Genomic DNA, 17,197 nt, shown 5'->3' with positions numbered 1-17,197 from the left:
AAATGTAGTCCCTTGATGGCTACACTGGAGCTTTCCAGGAGATGAGGGTAAATCTCCATTTCCAGGCTGTGGCCATCCCTCTTGCTCGCTCCCATCTACAGACTCAGAACAGATGAGAGCCTTGCAAGTGGCCCTGGTGTTTCCCCTCAACACCTAGATGTACTTCCAATCATGGAACCAAACCTTAACTAGCCCATTCTCGCCACTCCCTCCCTCACGCACAACTACCATCCACCTTCATTAAGTGCCCCAAAACGTTGTCAGCCAGCCCATGTTCCTTTCTCAATCTCCAGCTTTGGGTCAACTTTGATGTACTGCTACTCGGGCGAAGGCAGCTCCCCACCCATGGTCTTCAACAGTGTGTGACAAGGAAGCGCCATGGAGGTGCGTCATTGTCCACAGCCTCTCACATGGGAATCCCATGGTGGCCTATTGGATTGATTCCTTTTCTGTAATTGTTTGGATGGCAAATACTCATATATTTTCCAACCACCAAATTTGCTTACAAAATGCCAAACACCATCATTTGTGAAGTGCTTAATAAAATAAGATACCTGAGAGTATCTCTAATACTTCAGAATAGAGTGTGCACATAAAGAATTGGTGGTTAACAATCAGACTGCCTGGCAATTTGGGACAAGTTCTCTGGAAAATTTAGGGCAAGTTCCTGGGGCTGTCCAGCCTCAGTTTCCCCAGGTATAATATATGGCTGATCACAGTACCTACCTTATAAATAAGTCACAGGCATTAAGTGGGATAATAACAGTAAAGCCCATTATTAGCATGTATTTGATCCTTGGTAAGCACTTCATAAATACCAACAAAAGCATCACCATCCTCATCACCCAAAATTTGAACAATGATTTATGGCTATTCACGGACAACTTCCACTCTGGAAATTTCATTATTACTGACATAGTCATAGACACTGCTTGCCAAATGCCTCAATAGAAATGTTCATTGTCAGGTGCTATTAATTTGCTTTGATTTAATTTAATAAATCTATTTGAGATAAATGGTGGGGGGAAAAAAAGAAGGCAAGTATTCAAATTGTATACAATAAAGTAGACAAATTGTAAAGATTAAACCGATCCCCATGTGGCTTTTCAGCAGTGAATTCATTATAAAATATAAAACTCACTAAAAATCTTATGTGCAGATAACCTGACCATCTCTGATTCACATATTAAAAATACACGTTAAATGTAACATTTATGTCATCTAAAGCTACTTTTAAAATAAAAGAAGAAAAATGTTGGTTAGAGTTAAAGATCTAATATGACCAACGAACAGGCTGTTTCTCAGACAGGATGCAAGGAGCTTCGGGTACCACAATTATTCCCAGGAAAGGAATTGCTGGCAGGTACAAGATAGAGCCCCAGAGCACCTATGATCCACTTCATCTCAGCCCCAATATGGGTCTGTGTTTACATTATGTAAACTGACTGTCATATTTCTAAAACGATGTGCTACATGTTCAGTGCGTGTTTGTTTCTCAAGCAACCTCACTTGTGGGGAGAAAAATGTACATTTTAATCCCAATTGCTACTCCATTTGTATTAGGTTGGAGAAGACCAGAAGTCACTGCTGCTTTAACCAGCATGTGAAGGGTGCAGAATTTGAAAATGGCAAGCCTGGGCATTAAGCCGAAGAAATTTCCAATGTAAACCTGGAAAATGCAGCTGGCTTCTGCTTGCAACTTACAGCAAAATGCTAGACAAGAGAGATATTCTGAGGACTGAACTGTTGGGAACAAAGAAAACAGAAACTGATTATGGAAATTCCAAGCCTCTGGAAATCAAGCTCCAGATGAAAGTGCCCCATTGGAGGACTTAACTAAACTTGGAACTGGTAAATCAAGTTTGAATATGCAGTTATCCAGGAAAGACTTGCAAAAAATCTTACTGTCTGATGGCTTGGACCTCTGCTTCCTGCATGCTAAACCAACAAGGTTTTTGAGAGAGCTGTATGAGCAAAACCATTCTCAGCCTGGAATAAAAAGGACATGGAAAGGAGAGATTGAAGGAAAAAGAGCTTTAAGAGGAAAACCATGAAAGCTGAGATCTGGAATTAGGACATCACCTTGGGCCAAGAGAAGAACCCCACCCATGTGTACAGAGAGAGTGAGTTTGCCCCAGCAGTTGAAGAGGGTGGATGTTCCCACCCAATGTTCTGGGAGAGTTTTGCTACCCCAGGATACAGAAAGGGTGGAGCATGTTCCCCAAGGATTATGGTGGTTAAGGTCAGCACCCCACAGGTATAAGCAGGGTGGACCTGTCCTCCATGGATTAGGGAAGGTCAGGTGGTCAACTCATTGCTCTGAGAGGGTTGAGCCTGAATGTCAAAGATTAGGGAAGGCCAGGGGGTCAACTCGTTGCTTTGAGAGTGTTGAGCCTGTATACCAAAGTTTAGGGGGAACATTGTCTTCACATCACTGTACTAGGGGGGGTTAAGACTCTAACCCAAAGATTGGGTAAGGTGTGGCAATCACCCCAACACTCTTGAAGGGTGAGGTCTGGAGCTTGGTCGATAGCCAGATGCTTGATGATGGTAGAACCAAGAAAATGGCTATTGAGCAAGTATATGGAAAGGGTGGGTTCCCATAAGGCACCAAGGAAAAGAAACCATCATCTTAAGAATGACTCTCAGACTGGAATTGAATGGAGGATGCCCTGTAGGTTTACTGAACTGTAGAGGACCCATGACTCATGTTTCCCTCCCAATTTCTCCTTATTGTAATGAAAATGTTTATCCTTTGTCCATTTTTGTATTGGAAACAGATAAATTGTTTTGTAAGTTTCAGAGGTCTATAGCATAAAGGGCTTTGCCCCAAGACAAACTATATTTCTTTGAATTGATTGTGATATGATTTAGTACTTGCACTGTTACTGATTTAAGGTTTTTTTCAAATATTGTAAAGTCTTTTTGGAATTCAGAGCATGGAGTGTAGCAGTTTGATATGGTTATGAATTCCAAAAATAGATATTGGATTATTTTGTAATCTGGTCTGTATCTGGGTGTGATTAAGTTATGATTAGGGCTTTGATTGGGCCATGTCAGTAGGGCATTTAGTCCCCACCTGTTGGTGGGTGGGGACTAACAAATAAAAGGCATGGTAAAAGTCTTGAAGCCAAACTCAGCATGTAAATGCATTGCCTTCCCCCCAGTATGGGACATGACTCCCGGGAATGAGCCTCCCTGGCAGTGAGGGATTACCACCAAGTACCAGCTGATGATGTAACTAGAAAATGACCTTGAATAAAAGGGTTGACTCAGACCAGCTGAATATCTCAGCCTACACATAATATCAGGAGTTTAAAATGCTTTTTGACCTTGAATAAAAGGGGGAAATGGAAAGGACAAATGAGTTTATATGGTTATAAGTCTCCAAAAAAGAGTCAGGAGGTCATCAGAGGGGTCGCCCTTATGCACACCTCAGCAGAGTCCCAGAGACAGCTAAAGTAGACACAACCCCAGGTATTGGTTCTTCTGAGGGCTACAGAGACCCACAGGTTCTATGGTCATGGCAGATGGAGTTCAGTGCCATGTCAGTTGACCCTACTTTGGAGTTTGTGTTCCTGAGTGTGATGGAGTTGGACTCAGATGTGATCTTTGTTCACAAGCCTCTCCTGTTACTTTTACTGGACCTGTGGTTGGTGCTGGGGTTTGGTGTATACTCAGGGGACCTGAATCTTTGGACTGTCCATGTGATAGCCAGGCCCTGAGCCTCAACAGACTTCCAATTCCTACCCTCTGGTTTATTGGACTTACCCCAGCCAGCTAACAGGGAGGTGAAGAAGGTCAACCACCACACCAGGGAGCCAAGGGTGTCCACAACTGCATGCAGGAGAATTGCATCCATCATCCAAGTGGAATCTAACCACCCTCTCAATATAAAGGTGAATGGACATAACCATTCCAGGGCCCACAGAATGGAGGAATAGAGTATGGATTAGAGTGGACTTGCTAATAGTCTATTCTGGAACTATTGTGATTAATAATGAAAGTAAATGTAGCATTAATGTGGAGAAAGTGGCCATGGTAGCCACTTAGGGTGGGGAGTGGGAAGAAGAGATGTGATGTGGGGGCATTTTCAGGACTCGGAGTTGTCCTGGGTAGTACTGCAGAGACAGTTACTGGACATTGTATGTCCTCCCATGGCCCACTGGGTGGCCTGGGGGAGAGTGTAAACTATAATGTGGACCATTGACCATGTGGTGCAGCAGTGCTCAGAAATGTATTCACCAAGTGCAATGAATGTCCCATGATGATGGAGGAGGTTGTTGTTATGGGAGGAGTGGGGTGAGGGAGTTGGGGATATATAGGGACCTCATATTTTTTAATGTAACATTAAAAAAAAAATAAAGACAAAAAAAAGGCATGGTAAAGAACAGAGTTGAGGCATTTTGATGTTGAAGTTTTGATCTGGAGTTTGATGCTGGAGCCTGGGAAGAGAGGACCTGAGCCAGGAAAAGAACACAGAGGATTAGAGATGGTTCCTTAGACATGGCAGAAACCCCAGGGAGAGAGACAGAGCCATTCGCCTGATAGTTTACAGCTTACCTTGTGGAGAAAACAGAGGAGCTCAGCCCAGAGGAACCCAGGAAGCCTGAACCCTCACAGACTTCAGCAGCCATCTTGCTCCAGCACATGGAAATAGACTTTGGTGAGAGAAGTAACTTATGTTTAATGGCCTGGAAACGGTAAGCTCTGACCTCAAATAAATACCCTTTATGAAAGCCAACAGATTTCTGGTATTTTGCATCAGCACCCCTCTGGCTGACCTTTTGACCTGACCTCAGGATCAAGGGACTCACATTTTAGCTGCTCTTCCATGAATTTTTTTCCAAGAGAAATGGAGAGGGCTTGTCAAAAATATTGGTCCTAATTAAATCTTTGGATATCCAAGACTCTAGAGCTCTCTGAGGCTTGATGATTCACTAAGGGTCAAAAAACAGCTTATCCATGGCTGACTAGGAGTAAAACTCCCTGCGCCACTCAGTTTAATTTCTGTATCTCCTTTGTAGAAGGGTTGAATTTTTGACATTTTTTTCTTGGTCTAGTAGGTCTCATATTTTTAAGCGCCTGTGGCATGCAGGAAAGGAGAGAGGCATTCCCTAGAGGAAAGCCTGCTGGCCTCCCTGAAATTAGACCATTAACTGACACTGTCATTGCATTATCCATCTTCAATCCCAGGATTCGATGTTGCAAGATTGCTGCAAGCCAAACGCCATTGCCCAAATGCCATTACAGCCCATATCCCAATCTGCCTAAAAGATGTCTCCAATGCCCCCCTTTACGGGAATATAATCTGAAGCCTCAGAATTCTGTACAGCAAAGCAGTCATGATAATTTAAGAGTCCCTTGGTGGTGTTAGAATGAGAATTTGTCCACTGACAGTTGACGTCCATATCACAGCTCCAGCTGTACATGCTTACAAGTGTATTTAAGTAGCCAGGTTCCCATCTGAAAACTTTGTAGCTGCCAAGGCTCTGCTAGGTCTCTTCCCAGCACAAGCGTGTAAGCCAAGGCTCCATTCAGGGATATCCATATGCCAAGGAATGAGGTGGAACCCCAACCTACCATCTTGTACAAAAGCTAACTGAAAAATATCAAAGACCTAAATGTAAGAGCTAAAATTATAAAACTCTTAGGACTTACTGATATTCTATTCATGAACTATTGTGATTAGTAATCAAAGAAAATGTGGCATTGGTGTGGAGAAAGTGGCCTTGGTTGCTGCTGAGGGTAGGGAGTGGGAAGAAGAGATGTGATGTGGGGGCATTTTCAGGGGTTGGAGTTGTCCTGGGTGGTGCTGCAGGGACAGTTACCAGACATTGTATGTCCTCCCATGGCCCACTGGGTGGACTGTGGGAGAGTGTGGGCTATGATGTGGACCATTGACCATGAGGTGCAGCAGTGCTCAGAGATGTATTCACCAAATGCAATGAATGTCTTATAATGATGGAGGAGGTTGTTGTTATGGGGGGAGGAATGGGATGAGGGGGATGGGGGATATATGGGAACTTCATATTTTTTTAATGTAACATTAAAAAAATAAAGACAAAAAAAAACTCTTAGAAGGAAATGTGTATAAATAAATCTTAAGGACCTTGTGTTAAGCAACAGTTTCTTGGATTTTATACCAAAAGCACAAGCAAACAAGGAAAAACATAGTTAAGTTGGACTTAATCAAAATTAAATACATCTGTACATCAAAGGACACATGGAAAAAGTGAAAAGATAGCCCACAGAATGAGACAAAACATTTGCAAAATATATATCTAAGAAGGGTTGAGCATCCACAATACATAAAGCACTCTTACACCGAAAAAAAAAAAACACAAATAAACCAATTTTTAAATGGGCAAAAAATTTGAATAACATTTCTTCAAAGAAGGAATACAAATGGCCAATAAGCACATGAAGAGATCATTTTTCACTAGGGTAATGCAAGTCAAAACCAAAATGAGATACCATTTCATACCATGTAGGATCGCTGGAATCAAAAAATAAAATAATAAAAGGAGAAGTGCTTTGGAAAACAATTTGGCAGTTCCTCAAAAAGTTAAAAATAGTTATCATGAAACCTAGCAATTCCACACCCACTTATATATCCCAGAGAATTGAAAAAAGATATTCAATCAAGACCTTGTCTGTGAATATTCAAGGCACATCTATTCATAATAGCCCAAAAATGGAAACTACCCAAATGCCCATCAATTGATAAGTGGTTCAACAAAATGTGGTTTGTCCATACAATGGAATAGAATTCAGCCATAAAAAGAACACATGCTACAACCTGGAGGAACCTTGAAAATTTTATGCTAAGTGAAAGAAGCTAGGCAGAAAAAGCCACATACTGCATGATTCCATTGATCTGAAATACCCAAAAGAGGCAAATTCATAGAGACAGAAAGTAAATTAGTGATTGTCAAGAAAGCAAGGGCAGAGGGGGGGATTTGGGAGTAGCTGTTAATGGGTACAGGGTGATTGAAATGTTCTAGAACTAGATAGTGGTGATGGTTGTACAACTTTGTGACTATAAGAAAAACCACCAAATTGCACATTTTTAAATGGTTGTTTTTATGTTATGTAAATTACATCTTATTTCAATTGCAAAACTAAAACCACAGAACAGTAAGTGCCCCATAAATCAGGAGTCACCAACTGAGATGGCCTAAGAATAGATGGACAGCAGAATGGACCAGAAATTCCAGAAACAGGTCAGGGGCATAGGGGACTTTAGTGTAAAATATGGTGCTACTTCAGATCAGTCAGGAAAATATGGAATTTTCTGACTTGGAACAAGTTCAGCCATCTGGAATGAAAAAACAAAATTGATCCTTATCTCATACCATACTCCAGGATAAATTACATTAAAGATTTAAACATAAATAATAAAACCACAAAAATACTTTTTTAAACAAAGAAAGAAAAAGAATACATTCCATGAATGACTGCATTTATCCCCTTCTTTTTTAGCTGACCCTGCTTTCTGGAATCTGTTCTTGCTTTATAATTCTAGGATTAGTTCATAGTTTCAAATATTTTAATAATTCTTATGGGAAAATATTTTATTGTTATTATTAAATAAACATTTTATTTCCTTAGCAATGCAGGTCCTGATGTTGATGTGTGATGGGGTGTAACAGGACAAACAAAAAGTGGGATGAAAACTGCAGTTTTGCTCTAGCAGAAACTGATTAGCTGAAGGTACTAAACTATGTTCAAGCTCTCTGCGCTTCTGCAATCTGTTTCTGGTCTAAACTCAGCTAAAGTTTAGTGAAGTGGTTCCCAACTAGGGGGCGGGGGCTATTTTGCCTCCCAGGGAATATTTGGCAATATGTGGAAATATTTTTATTGTCACAGTTGGGATGGGGGGCGGGGTGTGTGTGCTGCTGGCATCTAGTGGGTAAGGCCAGATCCCTGACAAACAGGACAGCTGCCCACAGCAAAGATTTATCCAGCCCAAAACATCAGTAGTGCCACAGCTGAGAAAGCCTGGTCTCATGGAAAGATGGTACCTGATGTTCCTGACAGAGAGCCTGTTTCCACAGAGCTATGAGCTCAGACCCCAGGCACTGGAGATGGAGGGTCCAGAAGCCTGGAGTTCTATCTTCGATGCCTCCTTTCTTTTATTATTATATACTGAGAACTTATTTTGTGCCAGACATTGTGCTAAGCCTTTGTCTTCATAATTACACTATTATTTATGGTACCCTATTGTATAGGTTTGTAACTTTCTATTCACAATGAGGAAACCAAAGCTTAGAAAACTTTGGTGACTTGCACTTGCCAGAGATCACTAAATATTCATCGGCAGAAGTGGGGCCAGAACCAAAGTTAGCATGACTTCAGAGTCCACATACAAAACTTCTATGCTTTGTCATCTCCTAACACGCTGAGCTTATTCCATGGATCCGGCTACCCACCCATGTAAAGGATGAGTCGAGATCAAGGCCAAATGACTGATGTTGATGAGGGAAGACTCAGACACCAGCTGCCCACTATGGAGGGACAGCATGGGACACGACACCCGGGGATGAGCCTCCCTGGCACCGAGGGATCACTACCACATACCAGCTGAAGAAGCAACTAGAAAATACCTTGAATTAAAGATTCAATGTGGAACAGCAGAATATACCTGTCTACATATAATAACATGACTTCGGGAAGCGGTTTGACCTAATGTAAGGGGGAAATGGAAAGGAGAAATGAGATTATAAGCCTGTGAGTCTCTAAAAAAGAGTCTGGAGGTTGTCAGAAGGAATACCCCTATGTACAACTGAACAGAGTCTAAGAGACAGATAAGGTAGATACACCCCAGGTATTGGTTCTTTTGAGGGATAAAGAGACCCACGGGTTCTATGGTCATGGCAGAAGGGGTTCACTGCCATGACAGATGGCCCTTCTTTGGAGCTGGTGTTTCTGCGTGATGGAATTGGACTCAGAGGGGATCTCTTTTCACAAGACTTGCATGCTACTTTATTGGAATTGTAGTTGGTGCTGGGTTTAAGATATATGTAGGGGATTTGAATCTCTGGACTGATAATATGACACCCAGGCCCAGAGCCTCAACAGACTTCAGCTCCTACACTTTGATTTATTGGACTTACTCCACTCAGCTAACATGGAGTTGAAGAAGGTCAACCACCACAACATGGAGCCTAGAGTGTCTACAACTAGAAGCGGGAGGAGTGCATCCAGTACCCATGTGGAATCTAAGCCCTCACTTGACATAGGTGTGCAATGGACACAACCAATCCAATGTCCACAGAGAAAATGTGGAATGGGTGTGGGAACGGTAGCCATGGGGGCTGCTGGGTGTGGGGAATGGGAGGAAGAGATGAGATGTGGAGGCGTTTTCGGGATGTGGAGTTGTCCTGGATAGTGCTTCACGGACAATTACGGGACACTGTAGATCCCCCCAGGGCCCACTGGATGGAACGTGAGAGAGTCTGGGCTATGATGTGGACCATTGACTATGGGGTGCAGTGATGCTCAGAGATGAATTTACCAGGTGCAATGGATGTGTCATGATGATGGGAGAGAGTGTTGCTGTGGGGGGAGTGGAGGGCGGGGGCGGTGGGGTTGAATGGGACCTCATATTTTTTTTTAATGTAATTTTTAAAAAATAATAAATAAATAATTTTTTTAAAAAAAGAATGAAATGAAAAAAAATAAAAATAAAGAGCACTGATGGACTCCTCTCTTTTAGGGGGAGTTTTAAATGTGAGGTCATGCTCGGTCCAGAGGGGATGCTGGCATAGAGTCCCTGACTGTGGCTTGGAGACCTTAGGTCCAGCAAGGTATGAACGCTCAAGAAGAAGACATCCTTCATCAGCTGATGGATAGTACTGAGATCTGAAACTGGAGAGGTGAGTGAGTCTGTCACCAAGAGACTGACACAGGGGAGCAGGTGCTTATGACCCGCGAAACTGAGAGAGCCCCTAAGTAGTCCTTAGGTTTCTTTACTGTACGTTATGAATCTCCCAGAGGGGTATGTGGTAGACTAGGTTATTTGTGCAGAATCTAATTAGATGAAGTTCCATGGAACACAGTTTGTGGAACCATTAGAAAGTAGAAAAGCATTTCACCTACTTCAAAAGATTTCTAGTGGAAAAGAAAATACACCATCACCACCAGTCTTGATTTCTTTAAATATCCCTACTCCTCGGTCTCCGTTAAGCCTAAAATGGACAAACTAATCTAGGAACTGTTTACGTTCAACTACAATAAAATTTCCCCCGGTGTAGTTCAGTCTCTTTAAGCCATTTTCTTTCACTTGTTTTAATCAATAAAAACAGATTAAACCATTTTACCTGTATTTGAAACAAACCCTATTCTAGCAAATATATTTTTTCAAGCTAACAGACAAAAACAAGCACATGGCTTTCATGTGAATAGCCAACACACGTTGAAACCAAATTAATTCATTGCAATCTGCAGGAAAAGTAATTGATTTAGGTTTTACACATGTAAGTGATATAAGTGAATAGAACAACAGAAAAACTGCCAGAATTAGGATGAGGAAAATAGTGCAGCTCAAGTAGACAAGAAGGATTTGCTGAACCTATAAAGAATACTTTAAACTATGGTATCTGAGCAAATAGTAGGCTCTTAATAAAGACAGAATGAATGACCAACTGAATAAATGAATGAATAAATAGTTAGGGAGTGTCACATTCCATAAAAACTTTTTTTAAAAGAGTATATAATTGAGTCTCTTGATAATGATAATGGCATTTTTTTTTTAGTATTTTGGAGTACTTTTACATGCAGCATTTCCTCATTGGTTTCATGCAACTATGCTGTGAAGAAGGAAGAGAAGTGTAATTATCCCCATTTTGTAGATCCATTATTTTATTTTATCAATTTAGCAGTTACCCCAGGCCAGAAATGGATTCTGAAGTGAGCAGAACAGCTGTGGCCTGGCAGAGCAGAGTCTACTGGGGAAGGCAGAGGTCCAAAGGGTCACTACAAGTCTCAGAAGCTTACCACAGGGAAAAGGAGACTTAGAAACAAGGAGCCCCAAAGGGGTTAAGCTGTTGTGTTGTAGAAATAGAATCAGAACCCAGCTGGCCTGACTCCTGAGAGAGCACTGTGTACCTCAAGGACAGGGCCACACCCCCTGCTCTCTGGCATGGTTGGTCACACTTTTTAAAAAGAGACATTGACAATTTAAGGAGCTTACAGAAGGTGCCAACAGGAGAGTGAGCTGAAGAGCCATGTCTGTTAATAGTAGTTGTTCAGAAAGCCTGGTCTCTTTATTCTAAAAAAAAATAGAAGAGAATGCATGCCAGGGTATGCAAATGTTTGAAGAATTGTCATGTGGAAGAAGAGGAAGTCTTCAGATTGTGAAGCTGTAGAACACAAGGTACATCCAGGTCCCCTAAAAGGCAGATAGTTCTAACAAGGCTCCACTGAAAATGCTCAACTGGCAGAGTGAGAAGGCAAGATCCTTCCTGGGCAATCCACATGGAGAGACACTTGGGAGACAAGAGAAGGTTGTAGTACAGGGTGTGACCTGTGGGTCTGGCAAACCTGGCTCAAAGTAAGCTCCCCCACTTGCACCACCACTTGTTAGTTATGTTTGCTCCGGCAAAGTGCTTCATCTTTCTGAATGCCATCTTTCTCACCTGCCAATGGGAGAGAATGACCAGATCTGTCTCAGGTGTTGGTTGTGGATTCAGTGAGGCGGGACATGTAACCTGTTCCACCAAATGCCTGGCAGGAAGCCTTGGGTAAATGCCGATTGCAGGAACAAATCATTAAAGTATTCAATGTGCATGATTAGGAGTTGCAGACGTGGCAGCAGTATGGCGAAAGTTACAACTCCATCTGGTGAGTACAAGGATGGGAAATGACAGATGTGAGGGTGCCACTGTTGAACCTCGTGCGCTTTGCAAGTAGACGATGTTGCTGCTGTCCATCACAGAGATCCTGAGTGATTCCCAGGCGGGATAAATGCTGAGCGAAATGTCCTCAAAAATCCTTTCCAACTCTGAAATTCCGAGAGAAGAAGAAATATCGAAAGGTCCTATTGTACAAGTCAGGAATTTTCTGTTCCTTCAGAGCAACAAGAAAGGTCATGGAAATGGAATCATGAAACCGTTTCTTTCTGGAAAAGGAATAAAAAGCCCTTCTCCCAGTCCCTACCCCATCTTGTTATTTACACCAACAGAAAGGGCTTTGTTTTTGTAACTTTCTTTGAAAATAACATGGTAAGCTGTCCCTTAAATTCCCAGAATGCACACATGAGACTTGTTGTGCCTGTGTGTGTGTGTATATGTGTTTTGCCAAGACCTCCCCTAAAAATAACCCCCAAGGACTGTAAGAATTTTGAGGATATGAATCAGGGTCTTTTATAATATTTGGTCTTTTCCCAGTTCTGCTTTGAATATGAAAATGAAATCCCTTGTTTCATCAATATGAAAAACAGAAATCTTTTGTTTCTAATGAAATGGGAAATAAATTCTCACATTGTGCCATCTTCTGGTCAGATCTGGAAACTTGCATGGCAGATTACTTACTGGCCTTGAGGGAGGCACAGAGCCGGCACCATCAGGGAGTCCAGGCAGGAAACATCTGTCCTCCCAGAATCTCATAAGCTGATCCAGGCCTCTTGGGAGGTGACAGCTGAAATGCATTCAAAGTCAGACTATGGGACTATTTCAGAAGTTCAGGGTTCATTTGTTCATTTATTTGGAAGCACATGTTTCTGCTAAAGAGCAATTACTCATTATGCTCTGATGTAGATTCAGTCTCTCCAAAGGGGAAGAGGGACCTTTCCAAAATGCTCTTAGCTGCCCACATCCATCAGGTGTCTAAGATACTTGTGTTTTAGCTGGTGGAACATACTCAAAACTACTTTTGAGTCTCTGCTGAAAAGAGACAGAGAGAGAAGAGAACCACGATTCGGGGTCTGAAATCCCCAATCCATTTATTAAGACCAAAGGTTTTCTAGGAAAACCCCTTCATTGTCCATCACAAGCCTTGGTCCTAAGCCTCCGTGTGGGACGTTCCTACATATGAACCACCAAGACTCTTTTTATGCCTCTGCCCTGAGCCCAAGAAAGAGAAGATTGAGTGGTCTCCTTAGTCTGTTTCTCCTGGATTCAAACCTGAATCTAAGCCAATACCTGGTGGAAAGAAGCAGCAAAGAAAAGTGAACCCAGGTGAAAGAGCCACGCAAATAACCAAGTTTCTTCCTAGAGCTCAAAAATCAAGGTTAAACTATCTATTCCAGGCCATCCCAGGGCAGAATGAAGGAAAAGTAAGAGAGGTTTAACTGTTGTGGAATTTAAGAGAAGTTCAATTATTTGAGTATAGAGAGGCCAGGACTCAGCAATGATTTTGAGAAGGAAAAATGGTTTATTGACGGCCGGCCGGACTCGGGAGCTTTCAGTTTGAATCCCGAGCCCTGAACAAGATTTTCAAACGTCTTTTATACAGAAAGGAAAGGCCAAATGGTCTCTTTGTTTCAGTTTTCAATAGGCTTCAATTAGCATATATCTTCCACATCTTAGGTAAGCTTTTAGCATGGACTCCAGACATTCTAGATAAGCCTTTAGCACATTTGGTTTTTGCATTTCCCCTAAATACTTAAAGTTTATAGCCCCCGCATTGTTAAACATTTCCTGGGACTGGAGCCGCTGCCAGTCCCCAAGGGCAGGACTGCAGCCCCCCACCGTTCCACACCCACAAGTCAAACAACTTAGTTATCTCTGAAGAGACAAAGAGCCCTCCACCCATAGCCCACATCATAACCAGGAGGGAGGCATCTCCAAGTCTTATCTGGTCCTTAAGCTCCAAGGAAGACTAGAAGTTTAAGGAGACAAACCCAGGACCCTGAGTCCTGCAATACTTTGTTAAGGGCTCCAGTCCTTGGGCATATCTCAACAACAGCTTTGGCTCAGCTCTGGATTCCCTAGAAACTCCCTCTGCATAGTGCCCCTCTTTGATAGAAAAGTGGAGGGAAGAGGGACACTTGAACAGCCTCCTTTGCTGGGACCAGCAGCTTTCATCTGAACAAAATTCGCTAGCATTATTTTGCGTTTAAAATAGGCTGGGCTTGTAACACACACCTGTCACTGACTCTCTATGTAAAGTGCTACCTGCCGGTAGCTGAAACACCACTGCTCTGGTAGTTTATTCTATGTACAGAGGGCTAGTAAAAATCACACTTGCAAACCTGGCTATGATTTTTGGAGTAAAAGTTAAATTCTAATTTTAAAAAACAATGGGGAAATAGCAGTATGGATTAGTTATTCTTTATGGATTGCATCAATAGAGATCTTTTACAAAAGAGCAAAATGTGAGGACGTAGCCACCCATGGGCCTAAATATGTACCTGATTTTTCGTAAGGCAAATTCTTGGACTTTATGTCTAATTACTGCTTTCCTGTTAAAACCTTGTTGTTCATTTGTTTTTCAGTAACAGGTAGCTGCCAAGAGAACTTTGTCTTAAGACAAAAGTTGAATTAATACAGCAATCCCAAAGTATGCCCCTTGGAACACCAGTCCCTCAAGATGCTAAGTGAAAAAAGGTGTCTATAACAAAAAAAAAAAAAGAAAAGAAAAGAAAAAGAAAAACACTATGGTACATCTACCTTCTAGGAGATTCATAATGCACACGAGCTTATGAAGGCTCTGAGGAGTTTGAAGGTAAATAAAAATTTTAGTAGTGTGAATTTGCTTAACATCAATTTTTTCCAACTTCATTGGTCAAGAAATATTTATATAGAGGAAGATCTAATGAGATCTCAAGAAGGTAATGCTCTAAGGATCATATAACAGGAAGCTTTGCTCATAAAACAAGCAGGTAGGTGAGGTTTTGTTGTTTTCCCAGGACCCAATGATGATGTTGATGAAGTTGTTTCCCCAGGACCCGAATAGATGCACAATTGCTATGTAACAACAAAAAAACCTATTACATCAAGTAAAGTACAGATTGAACTAATAGGTCCTTGAGCAGTGAGGACACATCCACATCATTCCACTAAGCCTTTGCCCATAACAACTATCTGAGTTCCAGGAAATGAGCACACAGTTTTGTAGTTATGACAACAGGGAAATGTTGGCTCCTCTATAAATTATTTATGAAGTGAATCAGCCAAGTGGCATTTAGAGAGCTGGATTCTGATATAAATATTGTTTAATATTTGTTCTCCACTAAACACTGTAGAAACCTTGCTCTGATCTCACTCTTCAAAAAAGGATTGAGCCTCAGTTTCTTTTCTGTAAAATGAGAATTCATGGGCCACGATGGTTTGTGAAAGGGTCTCTGCAACCTTCAGATTTCATAACACTGCAACGTGTGTCGCTCGGGAACAGAAAAAAAATCTATCATGCTCTCCTTTCTGCTTCTTTTTCTAGAATTTTAGACTCGAAAGGAACTTCTTTGTATGCTTCCCATATTAGATCTAACCACATTTGATTTCTAGGTTACTGTATCGCAGGACATTGAGTTTCATGGCTAGGGGTGGGGGAAGAGTGTACATCATAAGATCTGGGAATTTACAGGTATGTTTCTCTGGCTGAAACCTGTTGAACATTAAGCAAATCTCCCTGGAGAAACTCAATTGCTTTGCCTCTTAAGAGCAGTTAATCATAAACTGACCACATTTTCTCTTCCACTTGACCTTCATCTCCCATAGGGAATTCTGCAAGAATTTGGTTCCCCTTCATTTTGCTACTTCAAGCAAGAGAGGATTAAGTACCATGCCCTGGAGACCTACTCTTGTCATTCTGGATTTCTTAAACCCTTGAGAAGAGTTGCCACATGATGTTAGAAGCAGATCCCATCTCCTTTGTACCAAGAAGCACAACTTGAAATATCATTACAAGGGGGGTAATTCTGACAGGGACCTGCTCATTTCAATAAGGGTCAAAGAGGAGCTGCTCTTTTGTTTCCATGAGCAGAAGCTTTATCTCCATGGGAGGCTGATGGACCTTAGTCCACCATAATTTTTCATTCTGCTATGGAAAAATCTGTATCAGCCAAAGAGCTGGGATTTCAGATCACAAATTGCTACTACTATGATGTATGACAAAGAAATAAATTTGAGAGGGAAAAGTAAAAACACCACAATGAAAAACTCTAAGACCTTATCCTAGACTCCTTATGAAGAAGAAGAACCCTTGCTCTTTAAAGCTCAATAAGTCTTGTACTGTTGGATATTTTCTAAGATCCTTTTGAACCTTCCCAAAGAAGTCCCTATCAATTTGATGGGTTCCCTGTCTCCAGGGACTTGTGCAACTACAAATATTCTAAAGGACAACATGCTCAGTTAACTGCTAACACCCTATCATTTTTCTCCATCTAGCTATGATCAAGCTGAAGAAAAACATCAGGAAGAACCCCCATTAAACCTGGGTCACTTGCAATACTCGGAGGAACTGTTTGCTTTTCTCTGTGGATCAGAGTAGTTGCCACCTCATTCTCCCTGAAGATTGACTCTTCAAGTGTTCCAGAAGGCTTTAGCTCAGTTACTGGGTTCTAAGTTCCTTTTCAGCAAGGTATTCTCCTTCACCTTATGATCTAACCCCTTATTGGTGGCAAGAATGGGTCAGGCCCCCTATAGACGGTGAAAGAACCCAGGAATGCCGGAAATGGCAAATACTACATACATTGTAGTAGGAGTGCAGCCTTATGAAAATATGAATTTTCTTCTCACTATGAAAATCCCCCCACTTCTTACAGGCTTCCCTCACCCTTCCCCTGTCCTCGTTCTGTCTCTGTCTTTATTAATGCACAATTCTCAACGCTAGCTACCAGGAAGTCAAAGGAACAAATTCTAGCAATGATCAAGTGCTTTGTCAACGCTTTATCCTCTCCAGTGGGCATTTGTCATCAAAAACTGAACCCGGAAGGTCCTTTTTAATCCCTGTTCTCCTTGAATGTAGCCACTTTGCCTTGTTGTGTATGGAACATTGAAAGAATTTTAGACAAGGGGAAATATTGCCATCTACAGGGTAAATAAATCTCAGAAGTTTATAGGCAATCACTCAGCAACACAGCACATTCATTTTTATGGGTTGTTCTTTTCTTCTTTTTCTTTGAAGTTAATAGAGCCAGTGACAATCTTGTTGACTAGAATGACTTCTGGACACATTTATTGCTCAAGTATAAAAAGATAAAATGCCAAAAAAAAAATTGAAAGGTCATTTCTTTTTGTAGAAACCACTAATT

The 17,197-nt window shown here is 41.6% G+C and overlaps 1 long non-coding RNA gene across 1 annotated transcript in view; it reads right to left on the bottom strand.

Annotated features, from left to right (window-relative positions):
• The window catches only part of LOC139437268 (uncharacterized), a 96,289-nt gene that overhangs the window by 78,259 nt on the left and 833 nt on the right, over window positions 1–17,197 (bottom strand). The window lies entirely within an intron of this gene.

This window comes from Dasypus novemcinctus, chromosome 21 (genome assembly GCF_030445035.2).
Source record: "Dasypus novemcinctus isolate mDasNov1 chromosome 21, mDasNov1.1.hap2, whole genome shotgun sequence".
NCBI lineage: Eukaryota > Metazoa > Chordata > Mammalia > Cingulata > Dasypodidae > Dasypus > Dasypus novemcinctus.
This window is presented reverse-complemented; position numbering and strand designations above follow the sequence as displayed.